Source organism: Oncorhynchus masou, unplaced genomic scaffold (assembly GCF_036934945.1).
Source record: "Oncorhynchus masou masou isolate Uvic2021 unplaced genomic scaffold, UVic_Omas_1.1 unplaced_scaffold_2497, whole genome shotgun sequence".
In the NCBI taxonomy this organism is placed as follows: domain Eukaryota; kingdom Metazoa; phylum Chordata; class Actinopteri; order Salmoniformes; family Salmonidae; genus Oncorhynchus; species Oncorhynchus masou.
Genome location: NW_027008949.1, coordinates 16,794 through 30,158, shown reverse-complemented (window position 1 = coordinate 30,158; position 13,365 = coordinate 16,794). Strand labels below are relative to the sequence as shown.

Genomic DNA, 13,365 nt, shown 5'->3' with positions numbered 1-13,365 from the left:
TATACTGCACATACCGTATACTGCAAACTCTATACTCTACATACCGTATACTGCACATACCGTATACTGCAGACTCTATACTCTACATACCGTACACTGCAGACTCTATACTCTTCATACCGTATACTGCACATACCGTATACTGCAGACTCTATACTCTACATACCGTATACTGCAGACTCTATACTGCACATAACATACACTGCAGACTCTATACTGTACATACCGTATACTGCAGACTCTATACTGTACATACCGTATACTGCAGACTCTATACCGTACATACAGTATACTACAGACTCTATACTGCACATACCGTATACTGCAGACTCTATACTGTACATACCGTATACTACAGACTCTATACTGTACATACCGTATACTGCAGACTCTATACTGTACATACCGTATACTGCAGACTCTATACTGCAGACTCTATACTGTACATACCGTATACTGCACACTCTACTGTACATACCGTATACTGCAGACTCTATACTGTACATACCGTTTACTGCAGACTCTATACTGTACATACCGTATACTGCAGACTCTATACTGTACATACCGTATACTGCACATACCGTATACTGCAAACTCTATACTCTACATACCGTATACTGCACATACCGTATACTGCAGACTCTATACTCTACATACCGTACACTGCAGACTCTATACTCTACATACCGTATACTGCACATACCGTATACTGCAGACTCTATACTCTACATACCGTATACTGCAGACTCTATACTGCACATAACATACACTGCAGACTCTATACTGTACATACCGTATACTGCAAACTCTATACTGTACATACCGTATACTGCACATACCGTATAATGCAAACTCTATACTCTACATACCGTATACTGCACATACCGTATACTGCAGACTCTATACTCTACATACCGTACACTGCAGACTCTATACTCTACATACCGTATACTGCACATACCGTATACTGCAGACTCTATGCTGCACATACCGTATACTGCAGACTCTATACTGTACATACCGTATACTGCAGACTCTATACTGTACATACCGTATACTACAGACTCTATACTGCACATACCGTATACTACAGACTCTATACTGTACATACCGTATACTACAGACTCCATACTGTACATACCGTTTACTGCAGACTCTATACTGTACATACCGTATACTGCAAACTCTATACTCTACATACCCTTACTGCACATACCGTATACTGCAGACTCTATACTCTACATACCGTATACTGCAGACTCTATACTGTACATACCGTATACTGCAGACTCTATACTGCAGACTCTATACTGTACATACCGTATACTGCACACTCTACTGTACATACCGTATACTGCAGACTCTATACTGTACATACCGTATACTGCAGACTCTATACTGTACATACCGTATACTGCAGACTCTATACTGTACATACCGTATACTGCACATACCGTATACTGCAAACTCTATACTCTACATACCGTATACTGCACATACCGTATACTGCAGACTCTATACTCTACATACCGTACACTGCAGACTCTATACTCTTCATACCGTATACTGCACATACCGTATACTGCAGACTCTATACTCTACATACCGTATACTGCAGACTCTATACTGCACATAACATACACTGCAGACTCTATACTGTACATACCGTATACTGCAAACTCTATACTGTACATACCGTATACTGCACACACCGTATAATGCAAACTCTATACTCTACATACCGTATACTGCACATACCGTATACTGCAGACTCTATACTCTACATACCGTACACTGCAGACACTATGCTGCACATAACATACACTGCAGACTCTATACTCTACATACCGTACACTGCAGACTCTATACTCTACATACTGTATACTGTACATACCGTATACTGCAGACTCTATACTCTACATACAGTATACTGCAGACTCTATACTGCACATACTGTATACTGCAGACTCTATACTCTACATACCGTATACTGCAACCTATACTGCACATAACATACACTGCAGACTCTATACTGTACATACCGTATACTGCAGACTCTATACTCTACATACAGTATACTGCAGACTCTATACTGCACATACCGTATACTGCAGACTCTATACTCTACATACCGTATACTGCAACCTATACTGCACATAACATACACTGCAGACTCTCTACTGTACATACCGTATACTGTAAACTCTATACTTTACATACCGTATACTGCACATACTGTATACTGCAGACTCTATACTCTACATAACGTATACTGCACATACCGTATACTGCAGACTCTATACTGCACATACCGTATACTGCAGACTCTATACTGTACATACCGTATACTGCAAACTCTATACTGCACATACGGTATACTGCAGACTCTATACTGCACATAACGTATACTGCAAACTCTATACTCTACATACCGTACACTGCAGACTCTATACTGTACATACTGTATACTGCAGACTCTATACTGCACATACAGTATACTGCAGACTCTATACTGCACATAACGTATACTGCAAACTCTATACTGTACATACCGTATACTGCAAACTCTATACTCTACATACCGTACACTGCAGACTCTATACTCTACATACCGTACACTGCAGACTCTATACTGTACATACCGTATACTGCAGACTCTATACTGTACATACCGTATACTGCAAACTCTATACTCTACATACCCTTACTGCACATACCGTATACTGCAGACTCTATACTCTACATACCGTATACTGCAGACTCTATACTGCACATACCGTATACTGCAGACTCTATACCGTACATACCGTATACTACACTCTATACTGCACATACCGTATACTGCAGACTCTATACTCTACATACCGTATACTGCAGACTCTACACTGCACATACCGTATACTGCAGACTCTATACTGTACATACCGTATACTACAGACTCTATACTGCACATACCGTATACTGCAGACTCTATACTGTACATACCGTATACTCCAGACTCTATACTGTACATACCGTATACTGCAGACTCTATACTGTACATACCGTATACTGCAGACTCTATACTGCACATACCGTATACTGCAGACTCTATACTGCACATACCGTATACTGCAGACTCTACTGTACATACCGTATACTGCAGACTCTGTACTGTACATACCGTATACTGCAGACTCTATACTGTACATACCGTATACTGCAGACTCTATACTGCACATACCGTATACTGCAGACTCTATACTGCACATACCGTATACTGCACATACCGTATACTGCAGACCCTATACTGCACATACCGTATACTGCAGACTCTATACTGCACACACCGTATACTGCAGCCTCCTGTACATACTGTATACTGCAGACTCCTGTACATACCGTATACTGCAGACTCCTATACATACCGTATATTGCAGACTCCTGTACATACCGTATACTGCAGACTCTATCCTGTACATACCGTATACTGCAGACTCCTGTACATACCATATACTGCAGACTCCTGTACATACCGTATACTGCAGACTCCTGTACATACCGTATACTGCAGACTCTATACTGTACATACCGTATACTGCAGACTCCTGTACATACCATATACTGCAGACTCCTGTACATACCGTATACTGCAGACTCCTGTACATACCGTATACTGCAGACTCCTGTACATACCGTATACTGCAGACTCTATACTGTACATACCATATACTGCAGACTCCTGTACATAACATATACTGCAGACTCCTGTACATACCGTATACTGCAGACTCCTGTACACACCGTATACTGCAGACTCCTGTACATACCATATACTGCAGACTCCTGTACATACCGTATACTGCAGACTCCTGTACATACCGTATACTGCAGACTCCTGTACATACTGTATACTGCAGACTCTCTACTGTACATACCGTATACTGCAGACTCCTGTACTTACCATATACTGCAGACTCCTGTACATACCGTATACTGCAGACTCCTGTACATACCGTATACTGCAGACTCCTGTACACACCGTATACTGCAGACTCTATACTGTACATACCGTATACTGCAGACTCCTGTATATACCGTATACTGCAGACTCCTGTACATACCATATACTGCAGACTCCTGTACATACCGTATACTGCAGACCCCTGTACATACCGTATACTGCAGACTCTATCCTGTACATACCGTATACTGCAGACTCCTGTACATACCATATACTGCAGACTCCTGTACATACCGTATACTGCAGACTCCTGTACATACCGTATACTGCAGACTCCTGTACATACCGTATACTGCAGACTCTATACTGTACATACCGTATACTGCAGACGCCTGTACATACCATATACTGCAGACTCCTGTACATACCGTATACTGCAGACTCCTGTACATACCGTATACTGCAGACTCCTGTACATACCGTATACTGCAGACTCTATACTGTACATACCATCTACTGCAGACTCCTGTACATAACATATACTGCAGACTCCTGTACATACCGTATACTGCAGACTCCTGTACACACCGTATACTGCAGACTCCTGTACATACCATATACTGCAGACTCCTGTACATACCGTATACTGCAGACTCCTGTACATACCGTATACTGCAGACTCCTGTACATACCGTATACTGCAGACTCTCTACTGTACATACCGTATAATGCAGACTCCTGTACATACCATATACTGCAGACTCCTGTACATACCGTATACTGCAGACTCCTGTACATACCGTATACTGCAGACTCCTGTACACACCGTATACTGCAGACTCTATACTGTACATACCGTATACTGCAGACTCCTGTATATACCGTATACTGCAGACTCCTGTACATACCATATACTGCAGACTCCTGTACATACCGTATACTGCAGACCCCTGTACATACCGTATACTGCAGACTCTATACTGTACATACCGTATACTGCAGACTCCTGTACATACCATATACTGCAGACTCCTGTACATACCGTATACTGCAGACTCCTGTACATACTGTATACTGCAGACTCCTGTACATACCGTATACTGCAGACTCCTGTACATACTGTATACTGCAGACTCCTGTACATACCGTATACTGCAGACTCCTGTACATACCGTATACTGCAGACTCCTGTACATACCATATACTGCAGACTCCTGTACATACCGTATACTGCAGACTCCTGTAGATACCGTATACTGCAAACTCTATACTGTACATACCGTATACTGCACATACCGTATACTGCAGACTCTATACTGTACCTACCGTATACTGCACATACTGTATACTGCAGACCCGATACTGCACATACCGTACACTGCAGACTCTATACTGCACATACCGTATACTGCAGACTCTATACTGCACATACCGTATACTGCACATACCGTATACTGCAGACCCTATACTGCACATACCGTATACTGCAGACTCTATACTCTACATACCGTATACTGCACATACCGTATACTGCAGACTCTATACTCTACATACCGTATACTGCAGACTCTATGATGCACATACCGTATACTGCAGACTCTATACTGTACATACCGTATACTGCAGACTCTATACTGTACATACCGTATACTACAGACTCTATACTGCACATACCGTATACTACAGACTCTATACTGTACATACCGTATACTACAGACTCCATACTGTACATACCGTTTACTGCAGACTCTATACTGTACATACCGTATACTGCAAACTCTATACTCTACATACCCTTACTGCACATACCGTATACTGCAGACTCTATACTCTACATACCGTATACTGCAGACTCTATACTGTACATACCGTATACTGCAGACTCTATACTGCAGACTCTATACTGTACATACCGTATACTGCACAACCTACTGTACATACCGTATACTGCAGACTCTATACTGTACATACCGTATACTGCAGACTCTATACTGTACATACCGTATACTGCAGACTCTATACTGTACATACCGTATACTGCACATACCGTATACTGCAAACTCTATACTCTACATACCGTATACTGCACATACCGTATACTGCAGACTCTATACTCTACATACCGTACACTGCAGACTCTATACTCTTCATACCGTATACTGCACATACCGTATACTGCAGACTCTATACTCTACATACCGTATACTGCAGACTCTATACTGCACATAACATACACTGCAGACTCTATACTGTACATACCGTATACTGCAAACTCTATACTGTACATACCGTATACTGCACACACCGTATAATGCAAACTCTATACTCTACATACCGTATACTGCACATACCGTATACTGCAGACTCTATACTCTACATACCGTACACTGCAGACTCTATACTCTACATACTGTATACTGCACATACCGTATACTGCAGACTCTATACTCTACATACCGTATACTGCAGACACTATGCTGCACATAACATACACTGCAGACTCTATACTCTACATACCGTACACTGCAGACTCTATACTCTACATACTGTATACTGTACATACCGTATACTGCAGACTCTATACTCTACATACAGTATACTGCAGACTCTATACTGCACATACTGTATACTGCAGACTCTATACTCTACATACCGTATACTGCAACCTATACTGCACATAACATACACTGCAGACTCTATACTGTACATACCGTATACTGCAGACTCTATACTCTACATACAGTATACTGCAGACTCTATACTGCACATACCGTATACTGCAGACTCTATACTCTACATACCGTATACTGCAACCTATACTGCACATAACATACACTGCAGACTCTCTACTGTACATACCGTATACTGTAAACTCTATACTTTACATACCGTATACTGCACATACTGTATACTGCAGACTCTATACTCTACATAACGTATACTGCACATACCGTATACTGCAGACTCTATACTGCACATACCGTATACTGCAGACTCTATACTGTACATACCGTATACTGCAAACTCTATACTGCACATAACATATACTGCAAACTCTATACTGTACATACCGTATACTGCAAACTCTATACTGCACATACGGTATACTGCAGACTCTATACTGCACATAACGTATACTGCAAACTCTATACTCTACATACCGTACACTGCAGACTCTATACTGTACATACTGTATACTGCAGACTCTATACTGCACATACAGTATACTGCAGACTCTATACTGCACATAACGTATACTGCAAACTCTATACTGTACATACCGTATACTGCAAACTCTATACTCTACATACCGTACACTGCAGACTCTATACTCTACATACCGTACACTGCAGACTCTATACTGTACATACCGTATACTGCAGACTCTATACTGTACATACCGTATACTGCAAACTCTATACTCTACATACCCTTACTGCACATACCGTATACTGCAGACTCTATACTCTACATACCGTATACTGCAGACTCTATACTGCACATACCGTATACTGCAGACTCTATACTCTACATACCGTATACTGCAGACTCTACACTGCACATACCGTATACTGCAGACTCTATACTGTACATACCGTATACTACAGACTCTATACTGCACATACTGTATACTGCAGACTCTATACTGTACATACCGTATACTACAGACTCTATACTGTACATACCGTATACTGCAGACTCTATACTGTACATACCGTATACTGCAGACTCTATACTGCACATACCGTATACTGCAGACTCTATACTGCACATACCGTATACTGCAGACTCTACTGTACATACCGTATACTGCAGACTCTGTACTGTACATACCGTATACTGCAGACTCTATACTGTACATACCGTATACTGCAGACTCTATACTGCACATACCGTATACTGCAGACTCTATACTGCACATACCGTATACTGCACATACCGTATACTGCAGACCCTATACTGCACATACCGTATACTGCAGACTCTATACTGCACACACCGTATACTGCAGCCTCCTGTACATACTGTATACTGCAGACTCCTGTACATACCGTATACTGCAGACTCCTATACATACCGTATATTGCAGACTCCTGTACATACCGTATACTGCAGACTCTATCCTGTACATACCGTATACTGCAGACTCCTGTACATACCGTATACTGCAGACTCCTGTACATACCGTATACTGCAGACTCCTGTACATACCGTATACTGCAGACTCTACTGTACATACCGTATACTGCAGACTCCTGTACATACCATATACTGCAGACTCCTGTACATACCGTATACTGCAGACTCCTGTACATACCGTATACTGCAGACTCCTGTACATACCATATACTGCAGACTCCTGTACATACCGTATACTGCAGACTCCTGTACATACCGTATACTGCAGACTCCTGTACATACCATATACTGCAGACTCCTGTACATACCGTATACTGCAGACTCCTGTATATACCGTATACTGCAGACTCCTGTACATACCATATACTGCAGACTCCTGTACATACCGTATACTGCAGACCCCTGTACATACCGTATACTGCAGACTCTATCCTGTACATACCGTATACTGCAGACTCCTGTACATACCATATACTGCAGACTCCTGTACATACCGTATACTGCAGACTCCTGTACATACCGTATACTGCAGACTCCTGTACATACCGTATACTGCAGACTCTATACTGTACATACCGTATACTGCAGACGCCTGTACATACCGTATACTGCAGACTCCTGTACATACCGTATACTGCAGACTCCTGTACATACCGTATACTGCAGACTCCTGTACATACCGTATACTGCAGACTCTATACTGTACATACCGTATACTGCAGACTCCTGTACATAACATATACTGCAGACTCCTGTACATACCGTATACTGCAGACTCCTGTACACACCGTATACTGCAGACTCCTGTACATACCATATACTGCAGACTCCTGTACATACCGTATACTGCAGACTCCTGTACATACCGTATACTGCAGACTCCTGTACATACCGTATACTGCAGACTCTCTACTGTACATACCGTATAATGCAGACTCCTGTACATACCATATACTGCAGACTCCTGTACATACCGTATACTGCAGACTCCTGTACATACCGTACTGCAGACTCCTGTACACACCGTATACTGCAGACTCTATACTGTACATACCGTATACTGCAGACTCCTGTATATACCGTATACTGCAGACTCCTGTACATACCATATACTGCAGACTCCTGTACATACCGTATACTGCAGACCCCTGTACATACCGTATACTGCAGACTCTATACTGTACATACCGTATACTGCAGACTCCTGTACATACCATATACTGCAGACTCCTGTACATACCGTATACTGCAGACTCCTGTACATACTGTATACTGCAGACTCCTGTACATACCGTATACTGCAGACTCCTGTACATACTGTATACTGCAGACTCCTGTACATACCGTATACTGCAGACTCCTGTACATACCGTATACTGCAGACTCCTGTACATACCATATACTGCAGACTCCTGTACATACCGTATACTGCAGACTCCTGTAGATACCGTATACTGCAAACTCTATACTGTACATACCGTATACTGCACATACCGTATACTGCAGACTCTATACTGTACCTACCGTATACTGCACATACTGTATACTGCAGACCCGATACTGCACATACCGTACACTGCAGACTCTATACTGCACATACCGTATACTGCAGACTCTATACTGCACATACCGTATACTGCACATACCGTATACTGCAGACCCTATACTGCACATACCGTATACTGCAGACTCTATACTCTACATACCGTATACTGCACATACCGTATACTGCAGACTCTATACTCTACATACCGTATACTGCAGACTCTATGATGCACATACCGTATACTGCAGACTCTATACTGTACATACCGTATACTGCAGACTCTATACTGTACATACCGTATACTACAGACTCTATACTGCACATACCGTATACTACAGACTCTATACTGTACATACCGTATACTACAGACTCCATACTGTACATACCGTTTACTGCAGACTCTATACTGTACATACCGTATACTGCAAACTCTATACTCTACATACCCTTACTGCACATACCGTATACTGCAGACTCTATACTCTACATACCGTATACTGCAGACTCTATACTGTACATACCGTATACTGCAGACTCTATACTGCAGACTCTATACTGTACATACCGTATACTGCACAACCTACTGTACATACCGTATACTGCAGACTCTATACTGTACATACCGTATACTGCAGACTCTATACTGTACATACCGTATACTGCAGACTCTATACTGTACATACCGTATACTGCACATACCGTATACTGCAAACTCTATACTCTACATACCGTATACTGCACATACCGTATACTGCAGACTCTATACTCTACATACCGTACACTGCAGACTCTATACTCTTCATACCGTATACTGCACATACCGTATACTGCAGACTCTATACTCTACATACCGTATACTGCAGACTCTATACTGCACATAACATACACTGCAGACTCTATACTGTACATACCGTATACTGCAAACTCTATACTGTACATACCGTATACTGCACACACCGTATAATGCAAACTCTATACTCTACATACCGTATACTGCACATACCGTATACTGCAGACTCTATACTCTACATACCGTACACTGCAGACTCTATACTCTACATACTGTATACTGCACATACCGTATACTGCAGACTCTATACTCTACATACCGTATACTGCAGACACTATGCTGCACATAACATACACTGCAGACTCTATACTCTACATACCGTACACTGCAGACTCTATACTCTACATACTGTATACTGTACATACCGTATACTGCAGACTCTATACTCTACATACAGTATACTGCAGACTCTATACTGCACATACTGTATACTGCAGACTCTATACTCTACATACCGTATACTGCAACCTATACTGCACATAACATACACTGCAGACTCTATACTGTACATACCGTATACTGCAGACTCTATACTCTACATACAGTATACTGCAGACTCTATACTGCACATACCGTATACTGCAGACTCTATACTCTACATACCGTATACTGCAACCTATACTGCACATAACATACACTGCAGACTCTCTACTGTACATACCGTATACTGTAAACTCTATACTTTACATACCGTATACTGCACATACTGTATACTGCAGACTCTATACTCTACATAACGTATACTGCACATACCGTATACTGCAGACTCTATACTGCACATACCGTATACTGCAGACTCTATACTGTACATACCGTATACTGCAAACTCTATACTGCACATAACATATACTGCAAACTCTATACTGTACATACCGTATACTGCAAACTCTATACTGCACATACGGTATACTGCAGACTCTATACTGCACATAACGTATACTGCAAACTCTATACTCTACATACCGTACACTGCAGACTCTATACTGTACATACTGTATACTGCAGACTCTATACTGCACATACAGTATACTGCAGACTCTATACTGCACATAACGTATACTGCAAACTCTATACTGTACATACCGTATACTGCAAACTCTATACTCTACATTCCGTACACTGCAGACTCTATACTCTACATACCGTACACTGCAGACTCTATACTGTACATACCGTATACTGCAGACTCTATACTGTACATACCGTATACTGCAAACTCTATACTCTACGTTGCACATACCGTATACTGCAGACTCTATACTCTACATACCGTATACTGCAGACTCTATACTGCACATACCGTATACTGCAGACTCTATACTCTACATACCGTATACTGCAGACTCTACACTGCACATACCGTATACTGCAGACTCTATACTGTACATACCGTATACTACAGACTCTATACTGCACATACCGTATACTGCAGACTCTATACTGTACATACCGTATACTACAGACTCTATACTGTACATACCGTATACTGCAGACTCTATACTGTACATACCGTATACTGCAGACTCTATACTGCACATACCGTATACTGCAGACTCTATACTGCACATACCGTATACTGCAGACTCTACTGTACATACCGTATACTGCAGACTCTGTACTGTACATACCGTATACTGCAGACTCTATACTGTACATACCGTATACTGCAGACTCTATACTGCACATACCGTATACTGCAGACTCTATACTGCACATACCGTATACTGCACATAGACTGCAGACCCTATACTGCACATACCGTATACTGCAGACTCTATACTGCACACACCGTATACTGCAGCCTCCTGTACATACCGTATATTGCAGACTCCTGTACATACCGTATACTGCAGACTCTATCCTGTACATACCGTATACTGCAGACTCCTGTACATACCGTATACTGCAGACTCCTGTACATACCGTATACTGCAGACTCCTGTACATACCGTATACTGCAGACTCTACTGTACATACCGTATACTGCAGACTCCTGTACATACCATATACTGCAGACTCCTGTACATACCGTATACTGCAGACTCCTGTACATACCGTATACTGCAGACTCCTGTACATACCATATACTGCAGACTCCTGTACATACCCTATACTGCAGACTCCTGTACATACCGTATACTGCAGACTCCTGTACATACCATATACTGCAGACTCCTGTACATACCATACTGCAGACTCCTGTACATACCATATACTGCAGACTCCTGTACATACCGTATACTGCAGCCTCCTGTACATACCGTATACTGCAGCCTCCTGTACATACCTTATACTGCAGACTCCTGTACATACCATATACTGCAGACTCCTGTACATACCGTATACTGCAGACTCCTGTACATACCGTATACTGCAGCCTCCTGTACATACCGTATACTGCAGACTCCTGTACATACCGTATACTGCAGACTCCTGTACATACCGTATACTGCAGCCTCCTGTACATACCGTATACTGCAGCCTCCTGTACATACCGTATACTGCAGACTCCTGTACATACCGTATACTGCAGACTCCTGTACATACCATATACTGCAGACTCCTGTACATACCGTATACTGCAGCCTCCTGTACATACCGTATACTGCAGCCTCCCGTACATACCGTATACTGCAGACTCCTGTACATACCGTATACTGCAGCCTCCTGTACATACCGTATACTGCAGCCTCCTGTACATACCGTATACTGCAGCCTCCTGTACATACCGTATACTGCAGACTCCTGTACATACCGTATACTGTAGACTCCTGTACATATCGTATACGGCAGCCTCCTGTACATACCGTATACTGCAGACTCTATACTGTACATACCGTATACTGCAGACTCTATACTGTACATACCGTATACTGTAGACTC

At 42.0% G+C, this 13,365-nt stretch overlaps 1 protein-coding gene across 1 annotated transcript in view; it reads left to right on the top strand.

Annotated features, from left to right (window-relative positions):
* LOC135533600 (metallophosphoesterase 1-like) overlaps positions 1-13,365 on the top strand; it is a 35,890-nt gene that overhangs the window by 12,878 nt on the left and 9,647 nt on the right. The window lies entirely within an intron of this gene.